This window comes from Patella vulgata, chromosome 2 (genome assembly GCF_932274485.2).
Source record: "Patella vulgata chromosome 2, xgPatVulg1.2, whole genome shotgun sequence".
Taxonomy (NCBI): Eukaryota; Metazoa; Mollusca; class Gastropoda; family Patellidae; genus Patella; species Patella vulgata.
The window spans coordinates 911,491-927,000 of NC_065880.2; the positions used below are offsets into that span (position 1 = coordinate 911,491).

At 37.5% G+C, this 15,510-nt stretch overlaps 2 long non-coding RNA genes across 2 annotated transcripts; one reads left to right on the forward strand and one right to left on the reverse strand.

Annotated features, from left to right (window-relative positions):
- Positions 1-1,706: 1,706 nt before the first annotated feature.
- Positions 1,707-3,948, reverse strand: LOC130010865 (uncharacterized). The gene is made up of 2 exons (XR_008786164.1): positions 3,811-3,948; positions 1,707-2,574 (listed from the first exon to the last, which is right to left on the reverse strand). It is a non-coding gene; the product is annotated as an uncharacterized LOC130010865 (long non-coding RNA).
- Positions 3,949-8,402: 4,454 nt separating this feature from the next.
- On the forward strand, positions 8,403-15,291 carry LOC130010863 (uncharacterized). Its single transcript, XR_008786161.1, has 2 exons — positions 8,403-10,353; positions 11,456-15,291. It is a non-coding gene; the product is annotated as an uncharacterized LOC130010863 (long non-coding RNA).
- Positions 15,292-15,510: the final 219 nt, after the last annotated feature.

Consider the following 15,510-nt stretch of genomic DNA (forward strand, 5'->3'; position numbering starts at 1 on the left):
CTAGTTTAAATTGCCAAAAACACATAGGCCTTTGTTTAAATTTCAATCCATTCCCCCTCACAAAGTTCTATGTCCACTTTCACCAATATAATTCCTGGGTCTGGTGTCATGTGGTCTTTTGACAAAAAAGAGACACCAGCATGACTGTATTTCTAGAGCAGAAAACTCGTCGTAAGGCCCTCAGAATATTGTCCCAGAATGAAATTCTTAATCTGTTAGAAAGGTATTGATTGTTAGGCAATTTAAGACAGCTTAGGCCTAATGATTTGTTGAAACCCTATTTTTATTTTGAATGATCGTACACAGTAGTTCAGTGCATAATGATGGAGATGGAACTAGTTGACATCAAGGCCCAAGGGATCTTTTACGTATATGCCAGTCACGGGACCTCGGTTTTTCGTCCCATCCGAACGACTAGACAGCCGCTTCCTCCAGGGTAGCGAGCCAGCGCCTTACCCACTTGGCCACCGTGGCTCCCTACCATCGTAGGCTTACAGTGTAATATATTTATGATCTTTATCAAATGTAGGGGAGAGCGGGGCACATTGAACCAGTTTTTTCACATACATGGTTGTCCTTCCATATCAAATGTTTTTATAAGAATATCTCTTTACTTTATTGTATTGTTTGAAGACATATTATAGTCGCTATTGTATATCACATTTTAATCCACTTGGCTGTAATTGTTCAATGTACCCCGCTGTACAAAATAGTGGGGGAGGTTTAACCACATAGTGGGGCACATTGAACAGTGGTAAAAATTCCATGTTAAACATAGATTTGAATTTGGATCACAAACCTAGTCACTTGTTTCGTAGTGATCTAATGAATCTGCAAACAATCAGTGTTTATTTAAGAACAAATATCCACAGATTTGACATCCGTGCAACGATCGAAACAAGCAGGTGTCCGGATTCCCTAGGCTCCTACAAATCGCCGTAAATGGCAGTTTGGTGGGATAGTGGGATCCCAGTCAACTTTTGCAGTGAATCAAACCAACATTTGTCCAATATTCTGTCTAAATTTGGACAGCCTGATTTGCTGACAAGCGACTCTTAGTCAGGAAGACCCATTGCACCCCTGTATGCCACAGCCAAGTTTCGAACGCTGCTCCCATGAAGTTTTAATTCCTTTTATATGACAGGCCTACAGAGTTGGATCAATTGATATCCTACTATTGTTTTTATTTTCAAAGATATTACAAATTATCAAATGATATATAAACTATAATGCACTGGGGTACATTGAATCATGGTTCAAAGTACTCCATTGACAGTGGTTCAATGCAATCTGTCACATCACAGTTTCATGATCAAAATTTTAAAAAAATTCAATATGCCCTCTATGGATCAACCCCCTGTTTATCTGGATTGTAGATTAGACATATATATAATGAACTGATTTTAAGTACAGGAATTGCCTAGGCTAAACAGTTAACATGTATGGAAAATGATAAGTGGAAGTAGTGCATTTTCACTTTTAAGAGCTCTTTTGAAAAAAATCATTGCCTAAAAAATAATTGACAGCATGTTGCTACTGCCTATTGACGGGGAAATAGGCCTAAGAAGTTATCTCACTTCTGTGTAGTCTTGGGTTGCCTAGTATTATTTATAAAGGAAATATCCATGGTGGTTCAATGTACCCATATGTTCAATGAACCCCGGTCTCCCCTACATCTACTCCGTGTTTAACAGATACATTACAACTTCATACAACCCTTTAATACTAATAATAGCAGCTATAAATATAGGTGTCTGTTGATCATCATTCACCTTGTTGACATCTACACCAGCATCAACTTATGTAACTACACATTGTAATAACAAATCACGTCTACCTGGTTTGTCATCATTATCATAGTAATCTAAAAGTTTATATATCAGGTTGTCCTTATAGCTATCAACACCATGTACATCTACTCCATGTTTTAACAGATATATCACAACTTCATACAACCCTCGTTCAGCAGCTATCAATATAGGTGTATCTTTATCATCATTCACCTGGTTGACATCTACACCAGCATTCAGGGGTGTAGCCACGCTGGGTGGCGCCTGGCGCTTGCGTCCGTCAGTATTTTTTGTCGCCTGCAGCACAAAGAAAAAATCGAAGAAAGCCGCCCAGTCGTATTTAAACCCCTTCGCCCTTCTCTGTACACAAACTTGCGCTCTAAATTTACCACGGCAATTAAACGGCAAAGCCATGGTAAAAGCCGACGTACGCAAACCATGTCTGTCACGGCATAATTTATTTTTGTGTGCCATAGTAGACCCGATCATCCCAAATTAGTTTAAAGAAAGAAGTATTGGTATTTTGTTTATTTATATTTAGAAGTTGTGTAGGTCTATTCATTTCACAATTCTACGGTCTTTTAAATTTTTATATTTGCCGTAAATAGGTCACCCAACATAATGTATATCAACAACTCCGTCTTCTAACAGACAAACCATAACTTTATAAAACCCGTATTCAGCAGCTATAGGTAAAGCTTGCATCTTATCTTGTAATGATAATATTTCTACGACTTCCTGTATATTTCCATCCTTTTCAGCTTGACGTAGTTTAAACCGCAACCTAAAATATATTAAAGATGTTGTTTTAGTTTTAAAGATGATATAAATACAATAACAATGTAAAAATTCGCCGTATTCTGTCTTATTAATCAAGAATTAATCAATACATCTATATTATAAAACAATTCTTATATTTAAAATATGTAATTGTCTAAATATACATGAAATATTTATACCGTTTAGTTAGAGTGTTATTAGAATCTGTCTACCAGAGATGATTTAACGAACTCTTGAATAGCCTAGATGTCGACATTAAATTCACTGTTGAATCTAGTAAAGTAAAACTAAACTTTCTCGATGTCACGGTGAATCTTTTACCGAATGGTCAAATTAAAATGATATGTATTATAAACCGACAGACACCATAGTTTCACAATCGGATATCAAATAGATGCGCCTTAATGAGCTTAAAGGTTTTCTAAAAAAGCAACACTACCCGGCAAAACTAGTAGATGATGTCATTCGAAAAGCTTTAAGTTTAGATCAGAGCAAATTAAGGTGTCCAAAAACCCATCACAAGGAGATGGTAAATCTATAATTAATAATAATCTCCATATTCTTAAAAATAGCCCGATTATGGATGATGTAATAAATAAGACAAAAATAATAAATAGTTTAAAGCAGCTTGGCTAAATTACTAATCTCATCAAAATTCGAATCAACTAAAATCATACCCACAGTTAACAAGTGTAATGAATCCAAATGTAAAACGTGTTCAATCATAATTGAAGGTTCATCCATAAATATCACGGACAATTTTACATTTCATGTAAAACAACCAATGACTTGTAAATCTGTTATAATTTTCCGGGCTGTAAGGGTAGATATATCGGAAAGACCATAAATATGCTTAGATTAAGAATGAACCTCCATCGACAACATATTCTTAATCCGCTATACAGGATAATACACCTGAGCCGACCCCTCGATGTTTGTGGCAAATGCAATTTTAATGTCTTTCCGTTATATCAATTAAACAGCAAAAACAACTATCTATTAGAAGCAAAGGAATCATATTTTATTAAAAAATTCAAAATATTCCTTAATTCAAGGTGTTGCTTTTTGTTATATTAACATTGTAGTTGTGTAAATTATAAATGTTTAATTAATAATTTACTATATATTGATTATTTGTATAAATCCCCCCCCGCCCCCCACGTGCAGTTGGTAATAAACACTAAACACTATCTTGTAACAGTAACGGTAAAATAATGGTAATAATAATTATAAACACTACCTTGTAACAGTGAGATTGTAAAATAGTTACTTGTTTCCAAGAATTACACAAGTATAGTTTCTGAGAAGCCAGTATTCCTCGCTATCTGCTGTTTAAAGTTATAACAGTTATATCATACATATGACCTATATCACTTCGTTCACAGTCATTATTTACATTATAAAAGAGATATTTTCAGTATACGCAGCTATTGTCAAGTTGTTGTGCAATACACATGCGTATGTACAAATGAAATGAAATGAAATGGGGCTTAACGTCCTCAGTTCTCCGTTTGTGCTAATGAAAACGGACATACGCCATGTAGCTTGCTATGAGGGACATTTTGCCAAGACAGCGGCTCTATGGCCTACGCTTATCTCGAAGTAAAACTGTCAAGGGTTCTTTTACGTGCATGCCTATGTGTACAAGGGATTTCGGTCTTTCGTCCCATCCAAACGACTATACGTTGTTGCGTGCAAGGTCACCCGCCCTACAAGACAGACAAAGCAGAATCACGCCGGAAAATCTCGATGAACGTTCTCGGCCAAAGCAGGGATCGAACACGGGACCTCTAGGTTAGCGAGGCAACGTCCAACGCACTGAGCCACCATGGCTCTGTATCAGCCTTACGGGTTAGCGTATAGTATTGACAAGTCCTTTAATTACTTAAGAATGAATGGAGAAAGAGAGAGAAAAAGGGTTTAACGTCCACTCGACACAAATTAGGTCATTTCGGGACTAGCATATGGTTCGAATTTTTTTCAATAATTCGCTTGTGCGTAGGGGTCTTTAACAGTGGGAGGAAACCGGAGGACCCGGAGAAAACCCACGAGGTTTAAGAGTTTAAACAATATTTTATTTCTTAGTGAGTGACAGCTATATTTAACATACATGGATACAATAACAAGCATTGCTGCTTATGTAAAATCGCTTCCGTAAATAATGATCATTGAGAAGATAGACGACTGGATATGTTTGATTTACAAATTTTACAGGGTGCAGAAGGTGAAGGTAAAGATCTCTTGGAATGAACATACAATACACATACAAGTAGATTATAACGGTAGATATTCAATAAGACGATGTCGATGCCAAGGCCCAAAATTAGTTAGCCAAGTTTTATGAGTTCGCCTGCTTTCTGAGGGAGGAAAGGTTTGGTAATGATCTAGGCAGTTTTAAAGCGTTTCGTTAGTTTGATAAAGTCATGTACGATTTCAACGATGAAGGAATTGTCCTCAAAAGAAATAGCCGTGTTTCCAGAAAGTATCGTTTGTATATTTTTATGTTCAAAATCTAATTTATTTATTGTTATATTTCGCTAAGAGTTGTATAGTGGACAGTGTAAGAAATAATGTTCACAGTCTTCGACACCTTGACCACATAAACAAGGGGGATTTTCCGATATATGTATCAAACACTTGTGAAGGTTTAAATCGCTCTTTGAGTTTCGAAGTTTACAATGGATTATCTGTAAATGCCATTCGCCAATATAGTGGTGGGCATTAGTTTCGATTAAAGGCATGCTTGATTTTAATTTAGTTTTGAATTCAGAAATAGTTTTGGAATTTTTTATTGGAAGACTTAGATCATTCCACTGTTTAACAGAAGATGGAAAGAAAGAATTCTGGTAAAGTAATGTTCTACAGTTTATTTGCTTAATTATTTGGTTTGGGTTTCGAAGACGGTTGGGATGGTCAGCGGATAAAAGAGGTGGAACTATATCGGTTAGATATGTAGGGACTAGTCCATTTAAAATTTGTAGAAAAGTATCATTTTATGTTGATAGCGTCTTAATTGAAGCTGACAGATTCCAGTTTCCGTATCAAGTATGTTATGAGAGGTACCACATGGAAGACCGGTTATAGTACGCAATGCGTCGAGTTGAAGTTTTTCAAGTTGGGTAGATTTATCTTTAGAACAATTATTCCATACACAATCTGCATAATCGAAAATTGGAAGAATGAATGATTTATATATAGTTTCTAGCGTTTTTCGTTTTAGACAGTATTATATCATTCGATTTAAGTGTCGGTAGTTTATATTCAGAATTCCCCTATTAAAAGACACGTTTCTGTTTTTTATCAAAGACCACCATTTTGATTCATTAAAGTTATTTTCGTTTATTAATTTGTTAGGCTTGGACAGGCGAACCTACTCCTTGTCACATACAACCGGGGAATCGAACCACACCAGTTCAGTCATTGACAAACCTTATGATAAAACGCGTTCGCCCTAACCATCCGGCCATCCAATCCCCCAAGAATGAATGGAGTTTAACGTTCCACCTGTCAGCACTGGTTCGTGTTAACTTTGAAGTTCCTGACTAATGAATATAGTTTGTCTATTTATGACTTTCACCCGCTCCCCCGTTTTGAATCTTATGTTTTGTCTTTGATCTCGGATCGACGAAGAACGTTTGAATTGATACATTTATTTGCTGCCAGGATTTGGGTGAGTATTCATAAATTTGAGTTGGACTGATCCGGAAGTAAACAAACGTGAATTAGGAATATTGCGTACTACCCAGTTAACATTGATGGTTAGATTTACGTAAAGTTTACGTCATTATGGTTAGATTTTGGTTAGCGTCCAATAATGGTAAAATTCTTTGGTTAAATTTACGTTACTTTTACGTCATAATGATTATGGTTACTTTTACGTCAGAAAATGACGTAAATGTAACGTAAACTTTATGACGGATTACTAACCAATTTTTTTCCCTTTGAATATTTCTTGATTAAATAACATTACAAGTGTGTGCACATTCTAACAATTGATATATAGTCGGAATTCAGACATAATAATTATATATGTATTATTGGTTATAATTCTAACGTTAATCTAACGTAAATTTTACATCAGGTTTCTAACCGTTAGTTTATGGTTAGTTTTCTGACGTAAATCTAACGTTAGTTTTCTGACGTAAATCTAACGTTAGTTTTCTGACGTAAATCTAACGTTAGTTTTCTAACGTTAATATAATGTTAGTTTTCTAACGTTAATGTAATGTTAGTTTTATGTCATAATTTTAACCGTTAATTTAACGTTAGTTTTCTAACGTAAATCTAATGTTAATTTTATAACATAAATCTAACTTTAGTTTTCTAACATAAATCTAACGTTAGTTTTCTAACATATACCTGATATTAGTTGTAAAACGTAAAACAAATGTCAGTTTAATGTCATGATACTAACAATTAAGGGCCTGACAAGACAGCTGTCTAGTCATTAAAATGGGTAAGACCCTGGCTCGCTAGCCTGGAGGTCGGGTGTTCGATCCCTGCATTGGCCGAGAAAGTTCATCCAGATTTCCGGCGTGGTTTCCCCTTGTCAGTGATGCAGGACGGAGAGCCTGACAAGGACAGCTGTCTAGTTGTTCAGATGGGATAAAAAAAAAACGAGGTCCTGTGTACACATTGGCATGCATGTAAAAGGTCCCTTGACAGTTGGAATTCGATATAAGAGTAGGCCGTAGTGCCACTGTCGGGGCAAAATTTCCCTCATAACACACTGTATGGTGTATATGGCCATCTTCATTAGCCCAGTTCGGAGCAGAACAGTTGGACGTTAAACCCCATTTCATTTCATTACATTTTGTATCCATTTCTAAGTGCCCAAGAATAGAGATCTAGCTCCTTTAATAGTTGCGGTCTCTAGGTGACACACAAAGAGAAAACGAATGAATGAATGATCTACTCTCATTTCAAATTCCAAATGTCAAGGGTTCTTTTACGTGCACACCCACGTGATGGACTAGACACTGTTTTTTTGAGGTCCTCTGTCCTACACCACTACTAACAAAGGGAACTTTCTCGACCAACATGGGGATCACGTTGGCTAAGTGGGTAAGACGCTGACTCGCTAGCCTGGAGGTCGGGTGTTCGATCCCTGCATTGGCTGAGAAAGTTCATCCAGATTTTTCTGCTTGTTTTCCCCTTGTCAGTGATACAGGACGGAGGGCCTGACAAGAACAGCTGTCTAGTCAGGGATGAAAAACTGAGGTCACGTGTACACACAGGAGTGCACATGAAAGATCCCTTGGTAGTTGGAACTTGATATAAGAGTAGGCCATAGCGCCGCTGCCTGGGCAAAATTTCCTTCATAGCATACTGTATGGCATATGCTCATCTTCATTAGCTCAGTTTAGGAGCAGAACCCCTCATTTGCTAGCCAGTGTGTTACTAATTACTAGAGAGAGAGAGAGAGAGAAATGGGGTTTAACGTCTACTCGACACAAACTAGGTCATTTCGGGACTAACATATGGTTTAATTTTTATTTACATAATTCGCTTGCGCGTAGGGGTCTTTAGCAGTGGGAGAAAACCGGAGGTTGGACAGGCGACCCTACTCCTTGTCACGTACAACCGGGGATTCGAAACCACGCCAGTCAACTCAATGACAGACTTTATGATACAGCGCCCGCACGCTAACCATTCAGCCATCCAACCCCCCGTTACTAATTACTAAGTTTGTGAAATGTAGGTTTTTCCTCATGTAGGTTTGTCCTGATGAAATCGGTTTATTGTCCTACTGTTCTGCTCCGACTGGGCTAATGAAGACAGGTACATACCATACAATGTGCTATGAGGGAAATTTTGTCTACTAATATCGAATCCAGCTGCCAAGGGATCTTTTCGTGCAAGCCAATGTATACATGGTACCTCGGTTTTTTGTCCCATCTGAGTGACTAGACTACTGTCCTTGTTCCTGCACCTCTGACAAGGGGAAACCATGTCGGAAAATCCTGATGAACTTTCTCCACCAATGCAGGGATCGAACACGTGCCCTCCGGATTACCGAGCCAGCATCTTACGCACTTAGCCACCATGGCTTTATCAAAATTAGTAATGAAGATGTGCTATGACAGAAATTTTGCCTGGACAGCAGCATTACCGCACTTACTAATGAAGAAGTGCTAGGAAAGACATTTTGCCTGGAGAGCAGCATTTCCACATATAGTCATTACCAATAGTTCTAAGTGCACGCCAACCTGTAAAACATGTCTTTACACACTTTTCCATCATTACCAATTACTAGTCTGCGGGTTCACTAGTCTGTGGGTGCACTAATCCGTGCATTCACTAGTCCACTAGTCTGACTCTATAAAATACTATAAATATGAGTATTAAAGAAACCCAGTAGATATGGTGACTGATATCACCCTTCGTAAGGCGATAACCCAACATCACGGCATTTTAACCCGAAATCACAACATTTTAACCATTATAGCATATGCCCTTCTTCATTAGCCCACTTGGAACAAAATAGTAGGATGTTCAAACCCCATTTAAAATTCATTTTTATACTTTTCTGAACCAATCGGACTATTGAAGATAGTCATACGCAATGCAGAGTGCTATGACGGAAATTTTCTATGGACTGTGGCAGGGCGGAGGATCTGGCAAGGGATAAGGTATAGTTGTTCGGGTCATACGAAAAATCAAGTCCTCGTGTACATATTGGCATGCACGTAAAAGACACTCCGACAGTTGTAATTCAATATCAGAGTAGGCCATAGTGCCGCTATCCGTGCAAAGTTTCCGTCATAGTACACTGTATATAGTGTATGCCTGTCTTCATTAGCTCACTCAGAGCAAAACAGTAGGATGTTTAATCTCATTTAATTTTATTTAATTTTCCTACTTTTCTGCACCAATGGGACTATAAAAGATAGGCTGGCAAGCGGACGAGTGCACCCATTGACTATTGAGCATCATTTACTTGAAAACGTTGAGAGAACCCTCAACGAAATGTCGCTTTAATTAAAATAGTAATTGTGTTTTTTGTTGTATCATCGAGTCAAGTGAACGTTAAACCCCATTTCTCTCTCTCTCAATTTTGATACCCATAAATTTGACAAAACAAATAATGATTGTCGGAAACTGTTTCATAAAGCAAAGTTGTTCTCTACTAAAAGGTTATCACTGTCCAAATGTTAGGAGTAGTCCACACCTAGGCCGACTATGCATGAAGTGTTTTTATAATTAAATTTATTAAATATAGTACCTTGCATCAGTAAATATAAAATTAATGATCCTTTCACCAGTAAATATAAATTAAAATTACCCGATTTGATTATTCTTTTAATATAACGTAATCATGTAACCTCATATAAAATATGGTAGAGCGTATACAAACAAATAATATGAATAGATTCATTATCAGAAATATTACAGGCCTTTCAAACGAACAGTCGCCATTTTTAGACCTAAATACATGTAGATGTACAAATATATTTTTATCGTCTCGGGCAAGGTCAAGGTCACGATCTGTTCACTGTTGATGATTGTGTTTAAATCGGTTTATATCATATTATTTCTATTCACATTACAATATTTTTTTTATAGGTTACGGTTATTGTTGTTATTTATCAAAATTGCTTCAATTATTTATTAAATATTTTTTGTTTGTTCGTTTGACCGGAACGTACGGAATTCTGGGATTTAAAATGGCGGCATAGGTAATTATTTTTCCCAAAGAAGAAATGATGCCGTGATTTAAAGTTAAATAAAGCTATTCCACACATACACACACGATTTTGGATTCAGCAAAGTAAAGTTGAAGGTAAGTGCACTTTTTATGCGAACTTCCGTTGACAGTATACCGATAGATCTAATGTTCATAAAAAAATAATCTGGCCGTGGAAAAAGTTTGCACGCAACTTTGTATATCATCAGACAGTCAGTATTTGTTTTTAACACGATGCAGTTACATTGTCCGTAAACCATACTATTCATAAACAAAATCAACATTGCTTTAAGTTATCGAAAGTAATACTGGTTCCAAAATTGTTTTTAAAAAATCTGGATCCAAAAATTATCAAACACATAACGAATTTATTAATTTAATGATGTAGACTGTTAAAATTCAGGCTGTGCTAATTATAATATAAGTACATGTAGTATTTTCTAAACATTTTTATGGGTGTTTCAGGTTGGGTTTTTTTGTTGTTATTGTATTGATATTTTTGCAAATTTAATAATGCATAATGCAAGAGCTAAATCTATATATTGTACGTAGGTTAAGTAGGTATTTCTTGAGACTGTAAATGTTAAATTTTTTTATAAGACATTTTAATGTATTAACTTGCTAAGTCTATAATCAAGTCTCAATGCCATCGGGTGCTCGAGATGTTCACAGATTCAAACACTGGCGGTTAATGTTAATGATTTAATTTAATTGAAAAATGGATAATCAAGACTTTAAGCTTATATACATAGGCCTATTTATATGATATAACATTAAATAACAAGTTTGCCCGTACATACTTGTACATAAAGGTTTCAGTCCTACTCCCCTGCTTATTTTTTCTTGTGGTGGCCAAGAAAGTTCATCAGGATTTTCTGGCATGGTTCCTCTTTTAACTGGTGCAAGACAGAGGGGCTGGTAAGGGCTAATGTACAGTTGTTCGGATAGGACAAAAAACCAAGCTCTTTTGTACACACGGTCCAGTCAAAATTTTCATCATAGCACACTTTCAAGCATTTGTCCAACTTCTTTAGCCCAGTTTGAGCAGCACAGTATGATGTTGAACCCCATTTCATTACAGATCCACAGTAGGTTGGCTGTCAGCCCAGTTGGAGCTGAACAGTAGGCCGTTTAACCCAATATCGTTTTTTTGGGGAGTATAAAGTTGCTTTTTATTTATTTATTTTTTTTTTTACAGATCCTACATGTATATTTGAGCACCCGTGGTGGCAGTAATGACAAAGAAGTTCTAAAAAGATTTATATGGGCTTTATAATGAAAGTTAGACAACACTACTACTTGCCAAACACTACTACTTGTCACATAATGTAATGATATAAATATATATGTATCTATGGTAGCACAAATATCATCAGAATGTAGGCCAAAGCTTTACAAGCATTGTAGGCCTAAAATACTTTCTGTCTGAACTTTTGACAGTCAATTCTTTGATGACTAGTTAGTTTAGAGCAGATATCCTGTCACAGTATTATATAACAGCTCTTTGGCTTAAAATTTAAACTGAGTTGTATCAGTGAGTTGAAAATCATCTGTGTTCCTGTTATTGCTCCCTGCTGCAGCCAGTAAACAATAACCTTTTGCGTTCCTTACAAATCTTCCAATTTTTACTGATAGATCAACCATAGCAAAGATCTCTATTAAGATTATATTTGTAATGTGTGTAACAAATTCTATGACATAGGTATAATATTGGTGTAGTTAAGTATATACCATATTTATGCACACATTTCAATATTGGCATATTATTAGTCTCTATCATCTAGAAAAAAATATTCTATATTCTACGAATATTAGTGTGGTTGCGTTGTCAACATTTGAGAATAATCGGTCATAGGCTAGATTATCCGGTCTTTTACATTATCATAAACAAAGTCTAAGGGAGGTAACTAGTCCTAAAACAAGATGTTGACGCCCATGAAATTTATATAAGAATGCCATTTCCGAAAATCCATTTGATTGCATTGTCAGTTCAATATCCAACACTCTTAATTTTTTTTATTGTAAAATTTCTCTCTTCATGGGCCATATCTATGTTTTTTTTTTTATTGAATCCTAATTCGTCATCGCTATTCATGTTTGTTTATAAATGCAAGTGTTATTGACAACTGTCCCAGACCCTCATTATTTATATGGCCCAACTTTTCTTCGGGGTACACCGGCACGGTATTAGACTAGGATAAACATTAGTCTTATATACCGCCTCTACTTAATTATGGATGTAGGTCGGAAAAATGTAAAATTTGGCAATTTGACTTATACTCAACATCGACTTATGCTATAACTGTTTCAAATGACAAGTGCTAAATGAAGTATTTATGCGGTCTTTGGTGAAAGAAATGAAATGAAATGGGGTTTAACGTCCTACTGTTCTGCTCCTAACCTGGGCTAATGAAGACGAGCATATGCCATACAGTGTGCTATGAGGGAAATTTTGCCTGGGCAGCGGGGCTACGGCCTACTCTTATATCGAATTCCAACTGCCAAGGGATCTTTTACGTGCACGCCAATGTATACACGGGACCCCGTTTTTTTGTCCCATAACGACTAGACAGCTGTCCTTGTCAGTCCCTCTGTCCTGCATCACTGACAAGGGAAACCACGCCGGAAAATCAGGATGAACTTTCTCGGCCAATACAGGGATCAAACACCCGACCTCCAGGCTAGCGAGCCAGCGTCTCACCCACTTAGCCACTTGATCCCCCCCTTTGGTGAAAAAGAGAGAGAGAGAAATGGGGTTTACTGTCAACTGGACACAAACTAGGTCATTTCGGGACTAACATGGTTTAATTTTTCATTTACATAATTCGCTTGCGCGTAGGGGTCTTTAGCAGGGGGAGGACACCGGACGACCCGGAGAAAACCCACGAGGTTGGACAGGCGACCCTACTCCTTGCCACGTACAACCGGGGATTCGAAACCACGCCAGTCGACTCAATGACAGACTTTATGATACAGCGCGCGCTAACCATTCAGCCATCCACCCCCCCCCCCCTTTGGTGAAAGAAAACAGAGCTGTGGCTAGTGAAATGAAAGTTTAACGTCCTACTGTTTTGCTCTGAACTGGGCTAATGAAGATGGGCATACGCCATACAGTGTGCTATGTGGGAAATTTTGCCCGGACAGTGGCACTACGGCCTTCTCTTATATCGAATTCTAATTTCAAGGGCTCTTGTACGTGCACGCCAATGTGTACATGGGACCTCATTTTTTTGTCCCATTTTAATGACTAGATAGCTGTCTTGTCTAGCCCTCTGTCCTGCATCACTGACAAGGGAGAACCACGCCGGAAAATCTGGAGTAACTTTCTCGGCCAATGCAAGGATCGAACACCCGACCTCCAGACTAGATAGCCAGTGTCTTACCGACTTAACCAACGTGATCCCCGTTGTGGCTACAATTCCTGGATTTGAAGGTCAGGTATGATATGAAACGAATATTTTGAACCGGTTCACCAATGCAACCAATCTGTGACGGGTTAACCGATAGAGGGTTACATCCTTGATATAAATATACTTGTCGCAGGTTTTAAAAATAGAAAGATATATATAAAGGTAGCTCAAAATTCATCTCTACATATACATAGGCCAAGGGGGGATCATGTGGCTAAGTGGGTAAGACGCTGACTCGCTAGCCTTGAGGTCGGGTGTTCGATCCCTGCATTGGCCGAGAAAGTTCATCCTGATTTTCCGGTGTGGTTTCTCATTGTCAGTGATGCAGGACGGAGGGCCTGACGAGGACAGCTGTCTAGTCGTTTGGATGGGACAAAAAAAACAAGGTCCAGTGTACACATTGGCAGTTGGAATTCGATACAAGAGTAGGCCATAGCGCTGCTGCCTGGGCAAAATTTCCCTCATAGCACACTGTATGGCGTAACCTTTTGCGTCTCTTCAAAATATTTCAAATCTTTTGTCATGGATCAACCATTGCAAATATCCGTGTTACAATTATATTTGAAATGTGTTAAACCAATTCTGCAACACATGTAATATTGGTGTAGTATATATCTTTGTATATACACCCACATATCAATTTTGGCCCTGTTTGTCCGTACACTGGGTGTGAAATGTGAATCATTCCGATTGTGAGAGGACAAGCATTATCAATATACAGCTTTTCAGGACTTTGCCTTCCTTGGTTAATTCTCCTTTTTTCAAATGCAATAGATGCTGTGTTTATTCTTAATTGATCTTTTTCAAATTTGTGTTACACACTAGAATCATGAGAGGACAAAACCTATCAATATTCAGTATTCCACAACATTCCATTCCAGTGTCGGCCGAGAAAATTCTTCGTGATTTCCAGACTTGGTTTCCTCCCCTTGTCAGAGGTGCAGGACAGAGGGCCTGACAAGGAGGGACAGCTGTCTAGTCGTTTGGAAGGTACGAATGACCGAGGTCCTGTGCACACATTGGTTCGCACGTGAAAGATCCCTTGGCAGTTTGAATTCGATATAAGAGTAGGCTTTAGCGCCACTGTCTGGAAAAAATTCCATAATAGGACACTGTATAGCATATTTCCATGTCATTAGCCCTGTCGGAATAGGACATTAAACCCCATTTCATTTCACTCATTCCAAAGTTAACTCCTATTCCATCAATACCTTGAGCAAATAAGATAGAGGCTATAGGTTTTGGCCCAATTTGGTCAATATCCCAGTTTTTTCTTTCTTATATGCATATCAACACTTTCATAGCGCTAATGTAGACCTTTTTCTTGAACATTTTCCCTTGTCAGTGATGCCGGACAGAGGACCTGACATGGATGGCTGACTAGTCATACGGAAGGGACAAAAAAAAACCCAAGGTACAGTGTAAACTCAAGTGTGTGTGTGTGAAAGATCCCTTGGCAGTTGGAATTTTATATAAGAGTACGCCATAGCTCTGCACACTGTGTGGCATATGCCCGTCTTCATTTCTCAAACAGCTGTGGATAAAAACTGTTAATATTTAAATGTGTATTTTGTATTTTATAACATTATATTTTTGTCTTTTAAATAAAGTATATGTATACATACTTGTAGTATATTTTGTCATATAATTCTGCTAGATTTTTAACTTTTCTGTGCAATACATTTAGAATTCTGACTGGTTATGGGTAGATAGAGAGCAGTGGGGTAAAACATCCAATAGACATAAACTGTCCTTTGGGACTAAGTGATTCAATTCAAGTTGAATAATTCATCCGCACCAGGAATCTTTAGTAGTAGGAGGACCCAGAGAAAACCCATGTTCA